This window comes from Orbicella faveolata, unplaced genomic scaffold, assembly GCF_042242905.1.
Source record: "Orbicella faveolata isolate gen_17 unplaced genomic scaffold, um_ofav_v1 contig_1, whole genome shotgun sequence".
Lineage (NCBI taxonomy): Eukaryota > Metazoa > Cnidaria > Anthozoa > Scleractinia > Merulinidae > Orbicella > Orbicella faveolata.
This window is the reverse complement of record NW_028301536.1, coordinates 16,987,752-17,012,369: the sequence shown is the minus strand read 5'-3', so window position 1 is coordinate 17,012,369 and position 24,618 is coordinate 16,987,752. Positions and strand designations below refer to the sequence as shown.

At 37.1% G+C, this 24,618-nt stretch overlaps 2 long non-coding RNA genes across 7 annotated transcripts; one reads left to right on the top strand and one right to left on the bottom strand.

Annotated features, from left to right (window-relative positions):
• The first annotated feature begins 3,720 nt into the window (after positions 1-3,720).
• Positions 3,721-19,272, top strand: LOC110045758 (uncharacterized). Of its 5 annotated transcripts, none has more exons than XR_016208120.1 (12): positions 3,722-3,989; positions 6,136-6,406; positions 7,205-7,242; positions 8,015-8,170; positions 9,212-9,256; positions 12,829-13,020; positions 13,930-14,111; positions 14,468-14,672; positions 15,327-15,466; positions 16,452-16,551; positions 17,367-17,468; positions 18,652-19,272. It is a non-coding gene; the product is annotated as an uncharacterized LOC110045758 (long non-coding RNA). The 5 variants fall into 5 exon arrangements; XR_016208123.1 differs by having other exon boundaries at positions 3,726-3,989; positions 14,589-14,672; XR_002296287.2 differs by having other exon boundaries at positions 13,930-14,672.
• Positions 19,249-23,559, bottom strand: LOC110045645 (uncharacterized). 2 transcript variants are annotated; one of them, XR_002296272.2, is made up of 3 exons: positions 22,919-23,559; positions 22,403-22,467; positions 19,249-20,983 (listed from the first exon to the last, which is right to left on the bottom strand). It is a non-coding gene; the product is annotated as an uncharacterized LOC110045645 (long non-coding RNA). The 2 variants fall into 2 exon arrangements; XR_016208125.1 differs by lacking the exon at positions 19,249-20,983 and adding an exon at positions 21,336-21,910.
• Between the last annotated feature and the right edge of the window lie 1,059 nt (positions 23,560-24,618).

The following is a 24,618-nucleotide window of genomic DNA, read 5'->3' as shown; positions in this document are numbered from 1 at the left end:
TTCAATCCAATACCTAAAATATTGATTCAATCCAATACCTAAAATATTGATTCAATCCAATACCTGAAATATTGATTCAATCCAATACCTGGAATATTGATTCAATCCAATACCTAAAATATTGATTCAATCCAATACCTGGAATATTGATTCAATCCAATACCTCGAATATTGGTGTAATCCAATACCTGGAATATTGATTCAATCCAATACCTAAAATATTGATTCAATCCAATACCTGGAATATTGATTCAATCCAATACCTCGAATATTGGTGTAATCCAATACCTGAAATATTGATTCAATCCAATACCTGAAATATTGATTCAATCCAATACCTCAAATATTGATGCAATCTTCCTGGGCCGAGCGCGGCCAACAGGAACGAGAGTAACTAAGCACTAGAGAGCACTGAAAACATGGCGGGCGAAGGAGAACTAGATTTAGAAGTTGAGTTTCCTAAGTTTCTTGCAGACATCTTGGATAAAACGGAAATAATTTTTGAGAATTTTGACTCAGAAGTTGCAGAAGCGCACGCCGAAGTTCTTGATCAAACCATTAGTCTGCTTAGGTAAATGAGACGTTGCTACAACCGAGACACAAGGGACACGGAAAATTTAGATTCTATTACTGCCGCTTTTGTAGATGTAAGTTAACCAATTTTTATGAGACAAACATATTTGTTTATTAAAAGCTGTGTGTGCTAGCTTTTTGTGGCAAATAACATAAACTGTGGCAAATTTTGCTACCACATTGGTCTTTGGTATTGTGCATATTTCTGCTGTCCAATCATTACTGGCACACTAAACTTTGAACTGTAAACAAAATTTTTGCTGTGCCGTGTGCACAGTCAAACATGTTTCTCACAAAAACTGCTTGTGTAAACCTGGCTTTAAGTTATTTTTGAAATAAGAACCTTTACATTTTACAAGACAGCAATCATTGAACATTGGGATGTGTTTTAAGTTTTTCAATGTTGTTGTCTCATGTTTTGCATTATTTAACCCACATGTGGTACTTCTTTCCTAAAAACGATGTTTTTCTTGATATTCTATTACAAACATGGCACCAATTTGTTGTGAATATTATCGGGTACCCAGGGCTCAAGGCTAACACTACTGCCAACTAGCCACACATTTCAGTTTTGAATAGTAGATTTTGCACTTTCACTAGCCATTGTGACAATCATGATGGAATGGAGTACTGGTCTACTGGATGAAGACAAAATTGAGAATTATCCTGACAAAGTAAAACTGAAGAGAATAGAAACTAATGAAAACAGGGAAACTATGAGTGAATTTCATGGAAATAATTGCCTTAATAAGCATATGATAAATATTTAACTATTAAAGGGAGATAAAAGAAAATGGCAACACTGATAAAAGTACATCAGAGATTGAACATAAGCATATTGAAGAAAAACAGGATTCGTGTTTGTGGGAGTGAAATTTTCTCAGTGATTATTATTAACATTTTAGATGCAACAAGAAATGTCCAAGATTGACCACTCTTATAAAAAAGTCAGTGAAGCTGTGTATGAAAAAGGCTGGCTGGTGCAAGGTTAGTTTTGGCTAGTGACATGAGTCCTGTTAGTAGCCATTACGCCAGTGCACCAAGAGGTTAGTCTTGTCTCCTGGGTACTTTTGAAAATAAGATAACAAATTAACCTTGCCACATTTTAACATATGTTTTGATAAGCACCTGAAAAATCTACAAGGCAGAGTAGTGCACATGGCAGTTATCAAATGCCCTGATTTCTCTTCAGTTTAGTTGTGTTGCTAGAAGTTAGGCATTCTGTAATTCAAGCAGTTTCTGAGTTTTGTATATCAATGAAAAGGAAGATGAGAAAATAATTTACTTGATACAGGGTGAGGTTTTCTGTTGTGAATTGAGTTGCCAAAATACTTTAAGGGCCATAATCTCCTTTACCCAGCCCACACACATGTAGTATTATACAATTGTCAGTTGCCCAAGTTTAACTGTCACTAGTTCTAGAGCCTCTTGGAAGATGTCTACTCCCATTTGACTTGATTATCTTAAGGGATCTACCCTTTCCAATACAAATGACTGCAATGAATCATGTTGTCCCAGGTCAATTTCTTCAACTATAACATTGTTATCACTGTCCAATGGAGTTGGACCATCAGGATCATCACCATAGTATTCAAAATCATATGACTTTCCATTTGAAAGGGGGTTTTCAGGCTGCATCATATGATTAAGCCACATTTGGTATGGCAACCAGTTTTTTTTCTGTTCTTACATTTTGGTGGTTGAAAGCTTCAGTGAACTGGCAAAGAGCAAGGTTTATCCTTGGTTGAAAAACTAAGTGTAAGGTGGAAAGATGTACTGAATTATCAGTGTCCAGGATGCCTGACAATTCCATACTACAAAAAGTGTAAAAGTACAAGTGGGAAGCACAACGGAAACATCCCTCCACAATCTTTCAATTCGTTGGTTGTGTTGATGGCCCTGCAGTGAAGCTGCCCCTCTTCTCTCTTCTAACCTGCTCCATTGTATCGCACACACCAACGTTTTCAGCACCATGATCTACTCGTACTCTCGAAGGCCAAAATTCTCCGTTTCTCTTAACGGCATCCAGAAAGAATTCAAGAACTGTTTCTGCTTTATTGCTGGCACTACATTTCAAAAACATTATTCTCCGTGAAAATCCGTCTATACAGCCGAATTAATATTTTCCATCGGATCAGAGAGTGATGTCCATCCAGATGCCAAAGCGAATTTACGCACCCCATCTCAAGACAGTATTTTGGGGATCTAATTTTGCTAACCTTTCTCTTATTCTTCTCCGTTGAACCCGTAACCCAATGGACTTAAAGAAACCTGCAATGAAATTATATCCATACTCTTGAATGATTTCGGTTCCTTATCAGGTAAGTTGTTGAAACCCCTCATATCTTCTCAGCCATACTCTGTCAATCTTCTGTGAATTGTCCATCTCCAAACTCCAATCATCTTTGTTATCGTTGTCCAGATGAATCCTAGTCCTCAAAGTTCCTCGAGCACCTCAACAGGAATTTTAAGAAATGGTCTTCCATGATTCCAACTTCTGAGTCAAAGTTCTCAAAAATTATTTCCGTTTTATCCAAGATGTCTGCAAGAAACTTAGGAAACTCAACTTCTAACTCTAGTTCTCCTTCGCCCGCCATGTTTTCAGTGCTCTCTAGTGCTCAGTTACTCTCGTTCCTGTTGGCCGCGCTCGGCCCAGGAAGATTGCATCAATATTTGAGGTATTGGATTGAATCAATATTTCAGGTATTGGATTGAATCAATATTTCAGGTATTGGATTGCACCAATATTCGAGGTATTGGACTGAATCAATATTCCAGGTATTGGATTGAATCAATATTTTAGGTATTGGATTGAATCAATATTCCAGGTATTGGATTGAATCAATATTTTAGGTATTGGATTGAATCAATATTTTAGGTATTGGATTGAATCAATATTCCAGGTATTGGATTGAATCGTGAAAATTAAAAGATTGAATTGAACCAAAAATTTTATTTACCATTGGATTGAATGCCTTTTTCTATCTTTAAATAAAACCGTTATTTAAAGGATTAAACATATATTGCAAGGATTAAATTTTGCTACAAACGGCTTGCCATATGGTTCTCCATCCAAACTCTATTAGAATAAGAAGAAATTAAACTTTGACAATGTTATGAAGCAATTTATCGTCAAGATCAGATGAGACTGGAAACTACTTTGAGCAATGAGTTACTTCACATAATGCATTTCGCGCGTAATTTTGAAGTTGCTACATGCTGCGAATTTCCTGCAGAGAGGATCGCAGAGAGGTTTCCTGTCTAAAACGTGATAAAAATCAAAGTTAGTTAAACAGAAGGAACCGTATGAGCCTCGGACAGTGATTCAATCAAGTCCAAGAGGTTCAAAATGTGCCTTCGACATCCTCAAGGAAATTACAGTTTGTGTACTGATCTACACGTGGCTTCACAGACGGGTAAAACGGCGAAATCAGTTAAACTTAACTTTACTTTCATTTTGTTATTCTTTGCAAACGTTATGTACCGTGAGTGTGAATATTTAGGTGTACTCACTGCTGAAAATCAGAGAAATGAAAGTAACGTTATGCGTACATGTCGTTTTAAGTATGTCAGGCTACATGTACATGTACATGTACATGAGGCCCATGCATGTCAGAAATTGTTTTTTAGTGCAGTGACACACACAAGTCGGGGATATTGACCGGGCATGAGGTCAAGTTAGCTCGATATTGACCACGGTTATGTTTATTAAGAACATGACAAAAGAAACATGCTAACATCCAGCCATCTTAACTGAACATGCTTGGTCAATAGAGGATTTATTATATGGTAAAAGAACATAATTTCCTTGCTAGAAACAGTGGGTGAACCCGGTTAGTAACATACATGCAGGGTCATGTTGCTGTTTGCATAGCCAATCACAATGCCCACTCACAGAACTAGATATACAGTTGAACCTCCGGTTGGGACCACCTCTTGTACATGTAAGTGGCCACCTCTCTTCAGCAACCAGTTTTACAAAATACTAAAAGTTTCCAAGTCAAATCATTATACTTGGAACCTCTTGTAAGCGACCACCTCTCGCAAGCAAATGTGACCACTTTCAGAACTAAAAGTTTGAAGTTTTCTTTTGTTTTTAACCTCCTGTAAGCGACCACTTGACAGATAATAGAGTGGAAATTGGATAATAAGGTGCTCTAACATGACATTAACAGTAATTCCTGGGTAGTACAAGAGACAGAAATTTGTCAATGGGAATTAACAGATTTTTTCTTGAAAATGACTTAGCTGTCTTTGGCAGTTACCATATTCTAATGAGGCAAAATTTTGACCTAATATGGTCTAAGTTCTTGTAAATAACCACCTCCTGGAGTGGCCACCTAGGCTTGACATTCTGGGTGGTCGCTTACAAGGGGTTTGACTGTAATATTAATTAATAGGGAGATCAGATACTTCATGATCTCACATTAATTTTGTAAGTTGGATTTGACACTAGGGATTACAACTGTCACAGTACAGAGAAAGTCATGACTGAGTTGAAAAGCAAAGTTGCCCACTATGAAGTTGACTTGTACCCCTTCAAATGTAATAGTCTTCTTGATAGGCTGTCTGTACAGAGTATTAATTGCTACAGCTGCAAATACTTTCCCAAGATTATCTACATGTACATGTATCACTGCTACACAATAACAATAATTGGCTTGCAAGACTGACGTAAGTGACTTTTTTTGAGTGAATGTTTACTACTAAATTGAAATCAAGCACATGCAAAAATTTAGGCACTTTTGAAGGAAAAAGAAATTCCCTCAAAAAAGTCACTTATGTTAGTCTAGCTTGCACCACGCCATTATTATTGCTGGTGTACTCTGATCACCATGTCATGCAAAAAGCATTTAAAATCCTCTGAAACATTGGAATAGATCTGTGAATTGGAATAAAAATTAATAGAGTTTAAAATTATCAGTTATTGGTAAGTAGCTTTTATTTAAGTAAATTTAACACAATTCGCTTGAATTGGATTTAGCTCTCTTTTTTGTCTCAGTCAAAGGAAGGGATCTACTACCTTGTACCAATAATCTGGATAAAAACTGATGTATGAGGAATTTCTTAGAACATGTAAGGAGGCTTGCCAAAGCTGCCTGATGTTTGTTTAGCTACAAAATTATGACAAGATCTTGCAGTGTTTCAATGATCATGTACATGTTTTGTTTCTGAGGGTTTTTAGCTACTTATAGGCAAATCTTTGCTGATGTCATTGTTTACATTTTTCCTCATTAACATATGACTTTGCGCATTCTGTGTGGCAAAAGCGATAATGAGGTCATACATTCTTTGTAAAATTTTGAGCTTTTAAACCCTCATCGCACAAAAATTAAAGTATTCAATACATCATGCTCAAATTCCTCAGGATAGTTAATTGGCTGTGCCCTTTCAATATTCAGTATTAATCTCTTTGTAGCTCCATCAGAAACTGTATCACTTATGGTAATGAGGCAAATATTGTAAACAAAGATTCTCCTATACTCCCAAAGGTAAATACATGTATTGTTACTATGAGGTTTCTGATAGTAAATTAAACAACCAATATGAATTAAATTTTAGGTTTGATTGACAATCTGTTGTGGAAGGTACAGGGGGAACAAACTGTCTCCACCGCCTGCCCATAAGCTGCAGTGCCAGCAGTAGCCCCGCCACTACATGTATCTCCTGTAGCAATTCCACTTCCCATTGTGGCAACTCTATAGCCTGTGGAGAGATCAGTCACTCAAGAACACCAGCATGAGCCACAGACTCCATTTACAGTGCGATCACTAATATCCAAGGATGAGTAGCCAGAGAATGCAGAGTCCCCAGATGGTGGAATTACTAAAACGTAAGTGTTAAAAAACCTTCACAAATTTAAGGAATCAAAGATTGAAACCAATCCAATTCAAACTGTCATATACTGGTTTACACTCGGCTACTTAGATCTTTTTTAGGTCGACTGCTGGTCATGGTTTTCAAATCACTAATTATGGCTGGCAGTCCGATACCTTTGACAAATTTAGGGAATCGAATGGACCTATCGTAACCATGAGCTTGTGACAACGACAATTTAATTTTCATTTAAGTAAGTTTCAAATTTATATTTATTTAACGGTAGAAACTACAGCTTTTAAAGCACAAAGCAAGAATCCATTATCACAGATTTTTCATGCTAAAGGCAGATTTTTCATTTTGTAAAGTACAGATTTTTCATTTCACAAAGTACATATTTTTCTTTTCACGAAGTAAAGATTTTTTCATTTCACAATGTACAGATATCATTTCATTTCATTTCATAAAGTACCCTTTTGCAAAGCACAATAAGCTGTTTTGATTCACCTGTAGCCTAGATCTTCACACCCCAAACTTCCTTGTTACTTTACCGGTGGATCCATAAATCAGCAACCTTCAAGTTCACTCTTAGTCCAGAGAAAAACAGTATGGTTACGTAATAGAACTGGATTATTCACAGATGTCGTGTGACTTTCATATATTCTCCATGAAACAAATTGTCAGGGCACACATTCAAATAATGGCTGTATTAACTGGTTTACTCCAAGTGCAGCTATCAGTTGAGGGCGGCGTCTCTCAAGTTGTGGATTTTGTTGTCCATGATTGTGGCACTTACATGTACATTGTATTTCAGGGTGGCACCTCAAGAGAGAGGTTATCTATTAACTAAAGGTAATTCCTTAGTATTGCTTTGTGCATCCCTACTACACACGACTTTCGCGTCATTAGCGCATGCACATGAGTGAGTGTGTGTACAAAGTGTAAGAGATTTCCTTCAAACTAAGCTCGATAGCAAAATAAATGCTCCTTTCCTCTTAAAAGAGCACAGTGACCCCCACTTTTTATTTCACAATTTCAATGAGAACAATATCCTCAATAACTGAGAAAATATTAGCAGAAAGCTACACTGTATGGCTACTTTTTTGGCAAATGAAATAAATACTACAGAGGGAGACATAACAGGCCCAAGAGCGCATGTCCAAATTATGTTTCCTTTAAAGGATTTAAAAAATGCAGGGTATTTGAAGACATTTTTTCTGGGACATAGATGAATAAACAATCAAAGAAAGTCAAACTCTGTGTGATATAACTGTGACACTGCATTGAAAAATAATCAGCTTATTAAATTTTGTTGTGCACAGAGATTACCAGAAGTCACATAAATAACCATATTTGTCAGCATTGTGGCATGACAAGAAGCATGGTGACCCCCTCTTTTTATTATGTTTTTAATATCTCCTTGTCCTGTAACAACAACATACCAAGTTTCATCGGAAATCTATGACGGGTTCTTTTGCTAAGGAATCACCTTAAGTTCAGTACAGTGAGTTATACCATCAGATGCATATTAAAAGCTTACTATGACTGCTATCTGGTGAGGTTGAAACTCACTTTGATATTAAATTCACTTGTTCCACTATTCTTTACACTTGTATCTTGTAAGGCCCTCTTCAAATTCTTCAAAATCAGCAAGGAGGATGAAGTGACACAGAGAAAGCATCAGTGCCTAACAGAATAAGTCACAAATTCTGCGACACCAGAAAACTGCTGTCACATCTGTCAAACGACTCAGCCAGCAAAGGACTCGGAAAGAAATGAGGCAAGTCACATCTCCATAAATAAGTCTACATACTGTCATGAGTATTGTCACTACCTTTAGTTAATGATTGCTTCCAGCTAGTGGCACCAGCTTTTCTGTCCTTCAAAATACAGAGTTGCTAAGCACCTAACTAACCCATCAATCCATCATGGTTGTGCAGCTGTAATGGCGCTGCCGACTACACTTTCTTTTCCACACTCTGTTGCAACTTCGCAATTAGGTTTCAGGGCAGGAATGCACTGTTGCCAACTCCTCTTGATCTTGCTGTTCAGTCATAGAACCTTCCTCTCTAGAACGAAAGTGAAAGTGAACTAATGCTCTGCAACCATTTTGGTTACTCCAAAGTACTACGTCACAACAAAACAAATGACTGAGTTTTCCATGCCAACTTCTATCTGAGCATGTCATCCAATTTTATCTCCAGCAGTGTGTGTGAGTGTCTCGATGGGAGTGCTTGTCTTTAAGTTGAGGTTAAGGGCTTTCTTCAAGAGTTATCTGAGTGTTTCTTGTAATGTTTCGATCACATTGATGAGAGCCAATATCGATAGATAATGAGCAGACACCAGAAAGCCTCAGTGCCACTGGTTGCAAACATGATTAAACTTGGACTGTGCATGTGAGTGCTTAACCCACTGGGGGAACTCCCATATTAAACAGAGAGGGATCAGCTTGTCATACCTTTTAGGGGTAAAAAGGCATTTTTGGTACCTCTTAGTGTATTCAGCTTCAAAAGGTTCACAGGGGGAGCTGCCCAAAAAATATGAAGGAGACAATTAATTGACAATCAACTTTACAAGAGGAAGGTACATGTATTACATGTAGATGCAATCCTCTTTATCGTTATCAAGAGACCATGTTCATGGTCTCTTGTCTCTATTAAAAATTATGAAAGTGTGAGCTTATTAATGAGTGTTAGAATTGGTACCTCCTTATATTAGGGGTGAAAAAAAATTATTCAAGCCATGCCTACAAAACAAGATTTTTGTACCCCTTAGGGGTTCTTTTCAAAATTAATATCAAGCACCCCTGTTCTTTTTATAGGGTCATTCCACAGTATTCCGTCTGTTGCGGAGGGGAAATTTAGAGGTACATGTATGCTCTTGTAATAGTTTAAATAGGAATTTGTCCCTTACTTCTGGTAACCTACATGTATTGAGGTTTATGGTCATCAAGAAAGCTTTATTTGCTGCTGTCTTGCTTTTCTCCAAAATACATTTCTTCAAAAGATGACCGTTGCAGAGGGGAACAGAAAATTTGGTGTTTTACATGATTTTAGTTTCATTATAAGATTCTCTGAATTCTGAAATATTAGCTAGAGTCTAATAGGCTGGTGTTTTCTCTCAATTTATATTTGTTAAAAAGATCACAAGAGGAAACTCAAATAGTGTAGTGTTTTCTCAATAAGATAGGATAACACTGACTTTACATCCCAGAAAGAGGGGTGGTCAGTTGGTGCTTAGCAAAGGTTAGGGAGCCCTCTCCCCGGATTAGAGTCTCAAGTCTTTCATCTAGTACCAATTTTGAACCTACATGACACACGCTTGATCTGTTTTTCTATATATTTTTCTATAACTCAACACTGGTTCAACTCTGTTCACCATGTAACGACTGACAGTGGTCACCAATCACATGTAGATCAGATAATATTTATGTTTGCTACCATCTGTTGAAATAAACTACTTCTTCCCCCGAATCAGTGATGAACTCGCACGAAAACCAACACACACCAATTATGTTTTTTTTTTTTTTAACAAGGAAGAGTATTCATTTTTCATTTAAAACCAAGATTGTAATTTCAAAATAATGTGAGTGAATGTTAAGGTCTTGTGCTCAGCATGTCACTGTATTTTTGTTTTGTTTTGTTTTGTTTTTTTGGTTTGTTTTTTTTCCCCACTGTAACATTAAGCACGTGGACGTTCTTAATCTATTGACACTGGTTTAAATGTTCAGGTGTTATTGTGTAGATGCCTTTAAGTTTTAGAGTGTTAGTTCTATTCTGGTCACGTAACTGTTCAAATGTGGCCATTGTACGAAACTTTTGCAAAAAGCTTATCCTTAGTAGGTCTGGTTTTCAAAATGTGATAGGTAAAAACCTTCCTTAGGGACCGTTCATTTTTTATGAGGGAGGGGGGAGGGGCTGGTGGGATTTGGGAAGCACCATTTAAAAGTCGCATGACCCCCCCTTCAGCTTACCAATTTTTTCACATGGCCCCCCCTTATAGCGGTCATTTTTTGGGATGCCCCCCCCCCAAAAAAAAAAATTGAACAAAAAATATTTAGATTTCAACTTTTTTAATATTTCTCTATTATCCCCCTACTTCACGTTATTGTGCTCACTATGAAGACAATATTTACAATCTCTATACGACAGAGAGCTGTTGTTTAAAAAACAAACCAAAAGAAAGAGAAGTCAATTTCGGATCTCCTAGTTATGGCTCGCCCTGAGCGTGTGGCATTTGGCCTCTCATTGGCATCTTCCTCATCTGAATTGATGAATGCAAGAATGACGTCACTTGAGTCATCTTCTCCCACAGAGTCAATGGCATCACTGTTATACTCATCATTGTCACTTTCATCCCTTTCACTGCTGTCAGCACTTGCCCTGTTGTCATTTTGTGTCACTGTCCTGGCATTTCTCAGTGTTGGTTGGCCAGCTCTGAGAGGACTCTTTTGCTACAAGCATGAATGTCTTACAATTGCCTTTACTTTCTCACTCTTGCTGCTTTTCAAATGCTGCTTCAGCCCGTGGTGGTTTGAGTACTTGTTTAATTCTGGAACACGTAGCTTTTTAGGCTTGGTTAGATCTTCGCACAACTCAGTCCAAGGATAATCCTCCTCCCTACTTAACTTTGCCTTTTCTTCTGCTCTCTTTTTCCTTTTAAATTCCAGCACTTCAAGATGCTGAAGATAATCCACCACAAACTTCGATTAGACAATAAACTTATCTGCAAATAGAGCAACGCTCTCTGGGTCAGATAAAACCAGCCTGCCACTTCCATGCTCTTTCTTCTTTATATTGTTAATCCAATCGGGGAAAGAGCGCATTACTACATGAGCATCATGAAAGAGGCTCATTCCAAAATGCGCAATAATGGCGAAAGCGACGAGTCATTTAAGAAAAGGTTTACAGCTGAACGATCCAGGCAGTTTGACATCTTACAAGCAAAAGAAGCAATCTTTCTAAGTGCGGATGGCTGTTCAGAAAGGGCGAGTGAGTTTTCCATGCAAGGGTACCAGTTGAAGCCCAGTGATGGAAGAAAACTGAACTTCTCCATCAAAGAGCACAGAGCAATGGTGGAAAAGTTGAATGTCATATTGAAAGATATAAAGGAACACGATTCCACACTCTTTCAGTCCAATGGGCTTGCTTTAAAGCAGGGCGAAGAATTTGCCCACAGTTTTAACGTAAAACAGATCAAATGTACAGAAGCTAAGTTGACGAAGGTCACGCAGGACATGGAAGCACTAGAAAATAAGAAGAGCAATTATAACAGCATATTCAAAGGCATACTCAAACAGCACATCAACAAAAGGAGAAGGAAAAAAGAAAACCGCGGAAAGTCAAATGAAAGAAAGAGGAAGCGGACTGAAAACAACGTCCAACGAGTTTATGGAATCTGTGTTGGAAACCCGCTAGGAAATGATCTTCCACAATGCCTTGTGTACCCTCCTAGAACGGCCGTCCCGGAAGAGTGTCTTAAAGTTGAGGATGTTGCCACGTCGATATTTAGAAGAGATGGGCCATACATCGCACAGCTCTTGGAAGGAAATTATTTCACCAATGCTGCAAGAAGCAGAATCACCACCAACCTTGAGCGGGAAGTCAGAGATTATGTTTACACCTTCATGTACCCTGAAGAGTACACTCTGACGGAAAGCATTGCTGCTTCTTGCAGCATTGGTGAAAGAGACTCCCATAGCAGCGCAAGCGGCGACGAAGAACTCGACGACAGCGGAGATGAAGATGAGTGCCAGTGAAAGTTGCATTCGAAAATAACAGTGTTAAATACTTCTTTTCAGTAGCTACAAATGCTTTTTGTCACCAAACGTTTTTTTAAAGCAGAAGGAAAGTTTGTAATAAATTTGTATCCTGCCTTCTATGTTTATTCTATAGCAATTTTTTTGATATTCAAACATCATGCTATTTTAAAGTTTTACTAAAATATTTCACGTGACCCCCCCTTTTTCCCTTATTTTTTGGGATGGCCCCCCCTCGAAAGCCATTTTTTTTCGCATGGCCCCCCCCCCAAATCCCACCAGCCCCCCCTACCTTATAAAAAATGAACGGTCCCTTAGCAACAAATTCATGACCAATTGGTAGTTAAGAAGGAACCCCTTATGCAAATTTATTTTTAAATAAGGTTCATTTGTGGAGACCAGAAAGAACTTGAATAATGTTAACATCGAATTTTGCAAAATAATTTACATGTAGCAATTTTTTATGCATATAGTACTGTTTTCTTTATCTAGTGGCATGCTTGCGTTTTTCTAACTATTTGGTACGTGTAGTTAGATTGTTACTACAAAGAATCATACAAAGATGAAACGCTTTTGACAGATAGCAAGAGGCGTTTCAATTTGTTCTATCTTGTGACACTGCTTTTTTCGCGCTCTTTAATTGTAATTAACTACGTTCTCTTTTCTTTCCCTTCGGCAAGGTCAACTCGATATAAAGTTAAACAAAATACCAAAACCAGCCAAGAATGCCCGCAGGTGTGGCCTTTTATCAACTTCCTGGAGAGGGAGATCATTCTAAACGGAACGTAGAGACTGTGTCCTTGTTTGATCTCAAGCGAACGAATGGTTGGTGGCCTGCAGTAGGAACGGACGATGGACAACAAATACTGGCGGTGAGTCACTCGATATGTAACGTATATTTGCATACATCACTGGGTTTAATTGCTGGAAGTCACCTTTCACTTAACAATCTGTCTGATATGTGAACATAGGCGTACGGGCCCTTTCGGACTTGGGGGGGAGAGGGGGGGACCGTGACCATCTTGCCCGAAAAATTTACGCAATTCCGGAATGCGTGATTGTTGAAATAGGCATGCAAACGCACTCAAATTGCATGAAAAACAAAATCGCTCACAATTCCTACATCTGCTAAAGCCGTGTGGCATGAGATTTTCGCTTGAGTTTAATTTCACGGATTTTGGACTTTTCAGGTTTCGCGGGAAAATTTTTTCGCGACTTTGGATTTCAGGCTTTACTCCTGGGAATAATTTCATGTACAGTACTTGAAAGTAGCAAAAACGGAGGCCATATGGTCGTTTTCGTTTTCCAGAATCACGTGTTGGTTGAACACCGTTAGAACGTCACGTTAAATGTGCGAGTTGTCAAAAAGTGTTGCTTATTATTGTTGTAATTTATTATCTTGTGAGCAATAGCGGGCAAAAAATTTGTTTTTATCTTTAAATTTTCGCAAAAGTTTAGTAATTACCCTCATATCCATTTGTTTTGAAGTTGAAGGATGTCACTCATTTGAAATACAGTTACACGTTACAGTTACCTGCAATTATTCGTTTTTTGCAGGCGGGGGCAAAATTCGTGCCGGATCTACTCGGATCGCTGGTTTAAATAAGAATGGCAACCATTCAAGAACAAGGCATATGCAATACATGCCATTTTATGTAAATTAGCCATCCGAGTTGATCGGGTCCGAGGTTTGTACCTGCCCGTTTTTTACCGTCACCTCCTTGTGGTACTTTGAAAGAGCATGCAAACGACTCCATTTCTAAATGTTCATCTTCTCTAAGTTATTCTGTGACCAAGAAACCCGCGAAGTTAACGATGTTACCATCGAATTCGTCCATATCGACTTGGCAGATGGCCTTTGGTGCGAAACTTAAACAAGAGAGCGCCGTGTAGTTAGTGCATTGACATGGGTGTTGTATTGAAACGATGGCCGCCAACGCGTGGACATTTGACGTCGAAAAAGGTAAAGACTAGAATATGTTTCCTCAACGGTCTCCTTGACAGGGAATCAACTTAGTTTGCGTCCCTTGTTGAAAGCTGCCCACGAAAAATATACTTATAAACGGTTGTATGTATTGAAAAGATAATCTTCGAGCGACTTTTTCTGTTTAACATGTTTAATTTTATGCACGACCAGTTTGCATACATTAATTAGAACAGGACGCCTTTCGCACAAATGATTAGAACCAGAAGCATTAGGTTGTTTGGAACCAACCTTTTAATAACAGAAGTACATTTAACAAGCTTTTCAAGAGCTACGTCCTTGAGGGAAGTGTGCACGGTAAGTTAATTTTTCATATGTTCTTCCACTTTCTGTAGAGACTCTTAGTATGAGAATGACTCGTGATCTATGAAGTATTTGCAGCGTCCAATAAGCAGCTGTTTAATATGTCGAGCTCGTCTTACCACCGGTTCATCGTGTCATTTTTTCCTTAATTAGGTAAGCACGCACGATTTCATGAAAACGTTCTTTGATTGACATGGACAGACACACAGTAGGATAGTGGTGTTCTTCAAACCACAGGTTAGTCTCTCTTTTATTTGTTATTTATTTATTTATTTATTTATTTATTTATTTATTTTATTTTATTAGCTTTGCCTTTATGATACAAAAAATAAACGGTTTTTGTATAGTATCATTAATAAGGTTTTTATAGTATTTCATTTGCCAAGACCAGAGTACTCTTCCTGACCTGGCAGCTACCGGTTAAAAAAGTTCGACTTTGAGTAATTTGAGCAATATATACGTGTATGTAAGGGTAAACATTTCTGGGCGGAAAGAGGAAGGGAGGGGGAATTCTTTCCCATCGCCTTTCTGTATTGTTGCGATCATAGATTGAAATAGACCACATTTATACAACAAGTCCATTTCCTACACTTAAGAGTTCACTAGGACGTCTTTTAAAACACTCTTGAATTGGACTTCGGAGGTTAACCCACTCCTGGAGGACTCCACCCTTATTTTGTGAGGCCCTATTTCACAGACTTCGTTTTAAAACGTTTTGGTTAGTTGTGGATCAATTTACTTGGTAATGCCTGAAAGATAGGCAAACACAGCGATTGAGAAAATTTCTTTTTAAAAAATCAATTTCTTGTTAGAATGAGCCTTTGTGTTAAAACACTCCTACTAAATTTTTTCTTCCATATTTTGAGAACTTTTTTTGTTATTTCAACACAGACAGGCAGATCACCCAACATCTGACTTTGTCCCTTCAAGCAAACGTACTTCAAGCATCAGTGGGATGGGTAAAGTGACGATCATCGCATTGCGATGAATCAGAGAAAGACGACTGTTAAGATAATGCCGTTCTTTAAGAGGTTAGTCGATTAGTTAATTGGCTTATTGTAGATCTGAAACAATATGCATCCGAGTTAAAGAACCCAAAGAAAATGAGTCCGAGATACATGTAGTAGCTTACTATAGCTACAGCAGAATCAACTAGGCAGAGGAATTAATTTTACTCAGAAAATTTGGTTGAGTTAGTTTTAATCAAAATTTGATTTTCATATCACAGCTGATGATCGCTAGTGACCAATTATTTGAAAATTCTGAATAATGACTGAGAAATAGTTCCAGTATGGCTGGTTTGCAGTGTCACGCCATCAAAAATAAAAATCGTAACCATTCAATAAATTAAGTCAAGAAGCTGAGATATGAAAGATGGTTGATATATAAATAACCTCGCCAAGTTTTAAGTCTGTACGATTTTCCATCCGCGCGTTATTCGGAAAACTGTTTCACTCAAATTTATAGAGCTTTGTATGGTGTCGCCATGTTTGTGCCCCTCGGAGGGACACAAACATGGCGGCCGTAAAGTAGCAGAAACATCTGTCATTGAGTTTTGCCATTGAAACGAAACGTTATTACTCTAGAGCTCCGATACATTTAAATTAATGCTTTGTCTAGAGCAAGAATTGTTTAGTTAGTAAAAACTTGAGCAATAACTCATCTTTTGACTTACTCAACAGCCTTATCGAGCCGCCATATTAATGTCACCCAACGCATAAACTATGAAATTCCGCCGTGCTCCATTACATAATGAGGAACCCTGTCGGGCTTAAACGTTGCAAAACGTCAAGTTATTAGAGGGTCTTACATCTCATGAAACTAAAATTCACAAGGATTGGTAATTTCTTATTTTGGAAATTGATGGCGTCACATGAAAGCCGGCAATTGAATGCGACCACTGGCCTGACTAGGAAGCACTCAAAATGTAATTAAGAGGTACTAGCTGTATGTGTAAAAGGTAATTGTCCAGCTGACTTTATGAAACGATCATGGTGGGTTTTTTTTCCTACAAAGGCAGAACTGGTCAGCTGATATCATAATGCTGGAGAGAGTTTCTCGTGGTTGACATGAAGATGAAGACGCAATGAAATAAAACCTGTTCCTCAAACAAGAGGTTAGTCCTTATGCTTTATCAATATTCCTATCGTTGCAAGTGTCAGACGGCGATCTTGGCCTTGCGCATGCCTGTGGCGTTTTAAAACAGACCTCCTGATAAGTCTCCCGCAAAATACTTGTTCCACTCGAGTTCTTTCGCCCTTGAAAAGAAGTCATGCTCGTGTTTGTATAATACTATTTTGAAAGCATAATTAAATTTCTCACGAGACAGCTTTCAGACGAAAAGATCACAGTTGATGAGTTATGTTCGTGTTTGACCATGGAGTGAGACGCTCACTTCTCATGTAAACACAAATTTCAACAGATCGCGGGAAGCTAGGTTGTGACTGATGTAGTCGAAACTTTGTCAAAGATAAGGAGGAAGGTTGAAAAACAGTTTTCTTGGTTAATCTGAATTTGTTTCATTCCGTCATGTGTGGGAAAAAGCGCTAGTATTTCGCCAAAAACAATAAGGAAAAAAAAAAAACACTCGAATCTTAAGCTCGTATTATTTTTTTGTTCATGGCAGACTCTAAGAAATTCAAAACCTTAGGACTGATTACAAATGTAAACTCTGTATGTAGGGAAGTTACTTTAGACGTACTTTGAAAGGTTTTTTTTTTTTTTTTTGATAATTACTCTGATTCTATGTTGCTATATGGCTTGGTTAATTTCACGTTTTCGTAGTTCACGTAACATCTTTTAAAGTTTTTCCTTAGCTTAAGTGTTTACTTTCGATTATGTAACTAATGATATGCACCATTCTACACTATTCATTACAGACAAGTACAAGTACGTTACCCAGCAATTATTTAATGTATTTTCTCTCTCCAGGAAAAAGGCAAGCATAGAATGGGAAAAGCTAGAAATACACAAAGGATATTGGAGTTTGGAAAGAAGGGCAATTTGATGACGAGACTATGACTAATTGACAAGGTTAGTTGATTACTTGGAATACAAACTACATGTAAACAACGGATGTCCTGGTTGCTCGAAAACAGATTTACTCCAATCCAGTGTTAATTGTCGGCCAATGTTCTGTTTCACGTGTTTAAAGGTGTTTGACGGCTTATTTGAAGTTAAGGTTCGAAATGCATTGTGTAAATTAGGGTTAAAATGGAAGGAACATTTTAATCGGAATCTATTTATCTCTCACTGGCAAACACTCGCTTACAGTTTTTGAAAAAAAAATCAACTCTGAACATTGACGGAGTATTGTACGAATAAATACCCTTAATACTTAAAAAGATTAAAGTTTTACCCATTGTATGGGTTCATTAGCGCTTTTGCTACCCAGAAATTTCGCTGTTTTAATTTTGGAAGCCAATACCTGCTTCAATGCGATACACAAAGAGCGGAGAAGGCCTGTCACCATATACTAAATTTCACAAGCTATTTAAATGTTTAGAGTCAATTTAGAGTCAATTTATAACTGGCATGATGCCTTTTCTAAGCAAAGTCGTATGCAAAATGTAAACAGAGACGTCGACGTCAAATTTACTCTGAATTACAATAATCTAACGTTGATGGATCTTTAATAAACTAGTGTATTTGACAGTAAGATAGCCCCGAACGGTACATGCATTTTGCAAAGATTTTAACTCCAGGTGAAATTGAAACACGTTGACTACCCAATAATTAGGATATTTTTGAGCTCTTTTAACACCTCGCATGTGCTTGAACATTTGTTAACTCTACTCGTTTCGGTTTTGTTTATGTTGACGTGACGTTAAAAGTGGAGTTTCAAGAAGTTACTAAGACGTTAGTTTAAGCCAAATTATAATACCTTGGAAATTTGATAGAAAACCTCAAATAATTGTTCGAAATGCTTTTGGAAAACATACATGAAATGCTACATGTAGGAATGGATACTGTATTTTTCTTTAAATTTTGATGCTTGTAGTTTAAGAACGCAAGAAGTTTACATAAACTTAACTAGCATCAATTCTAAATGCAGTCATGAAAAACATTAACCTTCGTATAGGTTGTTATTTCACCAAGCTGATATCTATGGATGTATCTTGTAATTAGTAAACAGTACACATTAAATGTTCGATTTAAACAATGTCTGCATAAAGAATACTTTGTCTCACTTTATATTTCGTATTTTTCCTTCTAGATTCCAAGACAAAATTCAGTTAGTTTTGTGGAGTCATCATGCAAGGAAAAGTGGATTATAATAAAATGACTTTCGACAGAAAATTGACTGGGATGTATGCTGTGCTGAGGGAAAAGTCGGAAAACTGTCTTGGATTGATTAAGAATGTGCGCATTGAAAGCCAACGAGGAACAAGTCGAAAATAATGACCAAGTCTCTTGGCGAGAAAATTATTCTAGGTTAAAGATATTGTGCTTTTAAAAGGGACCAAAAAAATCGAAGGAAAAAAAACTAAGTCTTTTGGCTGGAAAAATTGTCCTTAGAAAAAAAAGTCTGCGCTTTTGATTGGTGTCTGGTTTTGAGTCAAAAATATACTAAGTCTTTTGGCGGGAAAAATTTTGCCGTGTACAAAGGATTTTTTCCATCGAAAGTCAAAGTATATGTTTGATTTTCTGGCTAGACTCTGTTCAAAAGTGCAGTTTTTTTTTTCTTTTTGGCAACTCTACATAGTCAAAAAATAGTAAAAGAGATAGCCTACATTCCGACTAGTTTCCAGGCCCCTTTTAAAAGCGCGATATTTTTTTAACTCCCGTTGTAAAATAAAAGACAAATCAGAAATAAAAGAAACAATGGTTTCATTTATTTTTTTATTGTTTTGTACCATTAACTTAATTTACAAGTTTTATTAAGGTAACTTGTTTACAACAGTAATTGCAAATCAAACTATTAAAGAAGTTGAAACAATAAACTACATTTCTGAGTCTGGAATTTATTTGTAGTAATTACAAGAGTCAATAACCGAAAGTAATATGATGAAGTTGCTTTATCGAGCAAATACTAAGTCTGAAACGTTTTAAATTGTTATAAGTATCAGTGGAGAGAATTCTGAAAAAAATTTAACGAAATTTCTCATTTTAGGGAATGCAATAGTCGAAACTAAAAAGTGATGAAAATTGTCCTATTTTTTTTACGAACGAGTGTATCACTAAGTTGCTGGTAAACGCTGAAATTCAATACTGGCTCGTTTTTTTTTTTTTTTACATCAGCTTCAAGCAAAAATTTGCTCCGGTTTTAAAAATAAATCTTTCGCTGGCATACGCGATAGCATCTTTGCATAAAATATTTCTCCAAAGTTTTAACAGCATTGGATACAAATTAAGTGTGGATCCATGTTATGGAACGACACGACACATAATATATACAATTCATACCATAGATTTTAGTTTTCAAACTTTGCTGACGGAAAAGAATTTCTGCACCGGTTATTAGGTCATGTCAAATCTGACTGCAATCAAACAGCTGACTTCACGGTAACCAAGCAAGCGAAAACAATTCTTCCAAAACAAATTGAGTTATGTGATCAGCCAAAAAATACGTTATAAATTGAAAAAGGCGACTATTTTTACAAAAGTTGCTCTAAAAAATCTTTTCTGTACGGTTAGTGCATGCTGAACTTGACTGTAATCGAACAGCAAAATTTGGCGAGATTCAAGCGACAGTTCCTACTGAGTTCACCTGAAGTCACAATTAAATCAAAAACAAACTGAAACGACGCGGAATATTCAGTTCAACAGCTTAGTTTTATGTAAAATTTCATTGATCTGCTACATGAAAGATTTTGACTATCAGTCAGCGAAATCTGTCGAAATTTAAAATAATAGTGGTTGACTGGACGGTGAAGAAGCCATCAACAATTTTTTTTCCAAAAACTGATAAAATTTAGTTTCATGGCTGGCCAAAGAAACGATCTACGTTATAAATTGACAGGATGCGTAGTTCAAAATTTGAGTGATCTGAGAGATTTGTGTAGTTTAAATATTTGCATGTCGAATTATGACAAATCAAACAGCGAATCGTGGCTAGATTTCAAAACAATTTCAGCTCACAGCGGTAAACAAGCAAACGATGATTTTCCAAAAATAATAAATTGAGTGTATATGGTCAGCAAATAATTTTTTTTTTGGTCTGTGGTTTCAATAACATGGATCCGCGTTCATTCAATTCTAAGTATAATTTCTCTTTCCTAATTCCTATACGTTTCTTGTTGCAACAGTTGTGAGAATTTGGCGATACATCAAGACAATATAATTAGATGCAGATTTTCTTGTCACTTTTCTGCTTGACAATAAACTGGTTTTGCATTTTGTGAGGATAAATTGATTGTCGATCAGTCACGGTTTCTAACAAAATTAGTAACTAAACTATTGTTCTTTACCAAACGAAAACTACTTGCACAAGCGTGATCCAGAATCTTCTTCATGTCAGCAGGCATCTGACGAATCCAAGAATCCAAGACAAGCCTTGAAAATCCACCAATGAGAGTCTATCAGAATCTTCCTGTAACCAGGAGACGCTAAGGAAAATAAGCAAAAGATCATGTCAGTACTTCTGCAACTGAATACATATTACACAAGTGTTTTACATTTGAGCGTATTTAATTATCATAAAGCCACTCTGACAAATCAATTAGAATTCCAAGAAAATAATCTGCTTGAAATCCCCCGAATATAATTTGTTTACCTCTCAGAAATCACGTGGTAATTAATTTGCATTAAAATGGTAAACGAACAGAAGCGGCCATATCTTGTGCGGCCTATTGAAGGTCGTTCAAGGTCACTCAATCCCGGAGGGGAAGATATTAAGGTATTTCGCGTAGGCAAAAATTGTTTTTCTTGTATTCGCTGTTATTATGATGAAGGCCCACGGAAAATAAAATTCACTTTAATAAGTTAGTTATGGGTAGTCTAGAAACATGATGCTTGTAACAAGTCTACTTAAAACGAAGAATAACCCCAATAAAAGTCAACCGTAAAAATCTTCTAATATCGTCCTATCATTTTGTCAGCATTAAAATCCCGATAATATAGGACTAAGAAGAAAACTGATTCCTTTAATCTTCGTTTTTTATAATGTTTGTTTTTTAACAAATCTCCGTTGATCCTTGCGACTATGAGGTTGTCTTGTTCTAGTTCATATCTTGTGGCATGTAATGAAAACTAGTGGTCACCAAAGATTATTTTTCTGTAACGTAAGCGCACGGTGATTCGACGGAAGTTTCCGACAATTTTAGCGAATAAAAATTTAAAGCAATCTCTTTCGTTGTGATTTGTTCACTGATCAGCAACCAACCAGCAAGAAACGCCCCGTGAAAACCTGCAGCCTTCAGACACCGAGGCCTATTTAGCATGCATGACCAGTAAACAAAGGTTTTAAAATTCACAATTTTTGTTAAATCTTCATTTCATCGGTTTAAACCACGAGGGGCCACAGCAACACCAATCTAAAAAGTGAGCAAGAAAGCAGCATAAGTAATTACATCAATGATTATGTTTTAACAAAACCACGTTCTAAGAGAAACAAAATATCGTGCGAACATGTCGGCTTTCATCACTATAGAGCCGTGTAGAAGCCATAAAAACGGTAATAACAATGTCAGAAAAACAATTTCAATTCGTTTTTCCTCCTTGCTCTGGAAATTGAGACGTGCGCCGCATAGTGGGACTTGAATTCTGAACCTATTCTCTCATTTTCAAGCCTTTCAACTGTCTGACCAAGGCCGCATTAGTGAACTACAATGAATGCATTTTTTATCAATCTCACCACGTTGCCACCGTGACAAAGATACTAGTTGTTTGTGAAGAGAGCAAGTCAAATCATTTAACGAATTGTTTTGATGCAACTCCACATTCTCCGAGCTAGCATTGAAAGAAATTTGTGGCACACCGTAACAAGAATATAAACTTCCAGCAAGAGACTAAAAGGTTCAAGTTACCTGAAGTAATCGTGTCAGGGATCCTAATAGAATTTTGTCCGTTTTATCACCATTTCTCATCAGTTCTGCAAAAAGGATAAAAATGATTGTATGAATAATATGTGGTTGCTTTAAAGAATACCTAAGCATACAGGTTTCCCTAATCAATCTCGGCTGGTTCTGCTATAGAATAATAACACGTACTTCGAATAGATCATTTCGTTGCGTTGAAGCTGGTTTAATGGACGCTGAGAAAAATACCCGAATATCAAAATCCACTTCAGTGAACAAGAACCCAATTTATAATAAGTCCCTTGCAAACGGTCTACTACAAGAGATCACCTTTCATCGAATGAATGTACGGACCCGGTCAGAAGTTCTAAATGTCGGCGTTCATTCACGAGTGCAAAAGGGATAACTAATATTGTACAAGTGCTAATTTTTCCGAAATGCTTACTATCAGAGTAAAACACGTTCGAGGAAGAAAACGCCAAGTTACCGCAACAAAAATACATTGGGTTTGAGTACAGTTCATACCTTTGCAAGACTCAAAAGACTTCCCACTCGAAGCAAGTCGTTGCAAGGTTTGCTCATTTGAAGTTAGTTCTTTTCCCAGGTATCACTGTGTCTCGTAGCAGCTGGAAACGGAAGGACCATCCCAAATGAAGGCTTGCTACCTGTTACTAGAAGTGACCGAAGCCAAATTAAAAAGTCGAATTCTTGAAAGTGAAAGGATGATGTACATCCGAAGAACGCAACGCAGCAAAATACTTCAGCACATGTATAATTTGCAATTTAAATTTTCGAACGTTTTGTAACCACGCACTGAATGCCTGATTAACTGCGATCATTTGATTGGTTTGTCATTTGATTTTAATATAAGTGCGGGATATTTAAGAGAAAATGAACAGAAATATCGAGCAAAGGGGGGCCTCGGTCAAAATTTAACTTACCCTTGTTTCGAGTTTATGGAGACGTATTTATGAGTTTTCAAAGGTTTTGGGGTTCATTTTTCTAAATACGGCCTACTTTCAGGAATAGTTGGGAAAATGGATTTCGCGCTCTCTCTGGCCAAAAACTGGCCGAATCAATAGGCAAAAAATACATTGCAAAAATGTCGTCGCGTTAATAGTTAAAATTGTATCTTCGGAAATTAGATACTAATATTAAAAGAACAAGTTTTTGGCACGCTATATTTGTCTGTTTTTCGGTAGCTGTCACTGCGAAAAACACATCCTTTGATGCTGTTGTAAAGCAAGTTTCAGTCTATAATTGCAAAAAGACTTTTCGTTATGTGGCTGAGCTCGAATCGAGCTCATTTTATGGCTGTAAAGTGTCGAAATACTCTTCTTGTACGAGATATAAAAATTTGCTTGGGTTTTTCAGCGGGCGCTCTAAAAAACGCCACAAAAAACTGAGAATTTTCTCTGAAATTCCTACTGATTTGCATATTGTCACGGTAACGAAACACTGACTGAAAGTGAGCGAAAAGTGGTTTCAACTGTTGCGTCAGAAAATCCGCTTCTAATAGCAAAATATTGATTTAAGGTTTTTAATTCTATTAATCCGATGTTGCGATAGATGTGGTGATAAATTATTATACTTATATAAAACTAGTAGTAATAAAAGATTAGAGCAATGCGTTCACGCGCGTACTTTGCATGTTTGGTCTACCTTGGTGGCGATCGAAATTAAGTTTTATCGAATGACAGATAATGATATGCACGTGAAGTTGAAGCCTGCGGTAAAAGTTTTTTTAACTAATTAAGTATTAACTTTTACTGGACAAAATAGCTTCCAGGAAAGGCATTTGAACTGTTGGCGACACTTAGAAATCAGTTTCAGATCGCAACCACTTGTAACAAATATTTCTTTATTGGATACACGCTAATAAAGAGAGCCGAAATGAAAAAAGACATAATAAGTTGGATATACATATTACGGTCAGTCAGGTTTGATGTCCTTTCTCAAAAGTTCTTTTTACAATGACTTAACTTGGATTAAAGGAGAAAAAAAGACGATTGTGCGAAAAAATCTAAGTGGACTCCAACATAGATATAACAAAAAGAGTTCCCCTGCGGGGGCTGAACGCCATGCCTTTCCGAACCGAAGTTCGGAAATGTAGCCACTGGGTTACAGTGGGACTCCTTGAATTGGTTACCAAATGTAACGGTACCTATATGCACAAGAAATATAGTTTTTATTGACAGCCTCATCTTGCTTTTTAAAATATGATA